Source organism: Peromyscus eremicus, chromosome 8a (assembly GCF_949786415.1).
Source record: "Peromyscus eremicus chromosome 8a, PerEre_H2_v1, whole genome shotgun sequence".
Taxonomy (NCBI): domain Eukaryota; kingdom Metazoa; phylum Chordata; class Mammalia; order Rodentia; family Cricetidae; genus Peromyscus; species Peromyscus eremicus.
Genome location: NC_081423.1, coordinates 64,036,412 through 64,038,144, shown reverse-complemented (window position 1 = coordinate 64,038,144; position 1,733 = coordinate 64,036,412).

The following is a 1,733-nucleotide window of genomic DNA, read 5'->3' as shown; positions in this document are numbered from 1 at the left end:
TAATTAGGGTTTTTATTGCTGTGAAGAGACTCCATGACCATGGCAACTCTTAAAAAGGAAAACATTTAACTGGAGCTGTCATACAGTTCAGAGGTCTAGTCCATTATCATCATGGTGGGAATCACGGCAGTGTGTAGGCAGACATGGTGCTGGAGAGAGAGCAGGGGGTTCTACATCAGTATTGGCAGGCAGCAGGAAGAGAGAGTGACACTAAGCCTGGCTTGAGCATATGTGAGATCTCAAAGCCTACCCCCAGGAACATACTTCCTCCAACAAGGCCACACCTACTCCAACAAGGCCACACCTCCTAATAGTGCCACTCTGTGGGCCTGTGGAGGCCATTTTCATTCAAACCACCACACATAAAAGTGGGCACCACCATGCCTGTTTTCATTTTAAAGTCCTTTTTTGACTTCCAGGGGGGCTTACAGCAGTGACCCCTACTTTTCGTTTTTCTTTGCTCCCATGGAGTATCAGGATGTGGGGGCTGCAGGGGGAGAAATGGTCTAGTGGTAGAAAAGAATTCATCAACGTCATCAAAGAAGGCATGCCTTAGTCAGGGTTACTATTGCTGTGATGAAACACCATGAAACACCATGACCGAAAGCAACTTGGAAGGAAAGGGTTTATTTCACTCACAGTTCCATATAACACTTCATCTTCAAAGGCTCTGAAGGCAGAAACTCAAGCAGGGCTGGAACCTGGAGGCAGGAGCTGATGCAGACAGAGGTCATGGAGGAGTGCTGCTTGCTCATCATGGCTTGCTCAGCCTGCTTTCTTATAGAACCCAGAACCACCAGTCCAGGGATGGCACCACGCACAATGGGCTGGGGGCTGGGCCCTCCCCCATCAATCACTAATTAAGGAAATGCCCTACAGCCAGATCTTAGGGAGGCAGTTTCTCCATGAGGTCCCCTCCTTTCAGTTAACTCTAGTTTGTGTCAAGTTGGCATAAAACTAGCCAGTACGGGATGTATTTTTACTTTTAAAATTTAGGCTTCAGAATCTACAGAGGAAGCTGGGTGTGATGGCTGTCTTCCTTTACTTTCTATTGCTGTGATAAAACACCATGATCACTAGCAACTTGGGGGAGAAAGGGTTTATTTCACCTCATAACTTAGAGTTCGCCCTAAAGGGAAGGCAGGGCAGGAACTCGAGGCAGAAACCTGCAGGCAGGAACTTAAGCAGAGACCGGGGGTGAGGATGTAGGAGGGGGATTTACCGGCATGTTCCTTGTGGCCTGCCCAGCCTGCTTTCTACAACCCAGGACTACCTGCCCAGTGGTGGCACCACCCTCAGTGAGCCGGGCTCTCCCACACTAGTCATTAGTCAAGAAATTACCCCACAGGCTTGCCCATAGGGCAGTCTGATGAGGCATTTTCTCAATTGAGGTTCCTTTTCTCAGAGGATCCTAGTTTCTGTCAAGTTGAAACCCACCCCCCCCACACACACACACACAAAACAACTACTAACTAGCACAGTGACCTAGGCCTATAATACCAGCACTTAGGAGAATTGCTACAAGTTTGAGTCCAAGGCTAGCCTCAGCTACATAGTGAGACTCTGTTTCAAAACACCAAAACAAACAAGCAAAACTACAGAGAGTCCACATGCTGCTTTTGATGTATCATTTTGAGTTCAAATCCAGGCTTACTCATAAAAAGGAAGGCAATGTGTTTGAAATACTTTCTGCGACAGAACCCAAATGATCTCTGTATGTCTACAAATACATC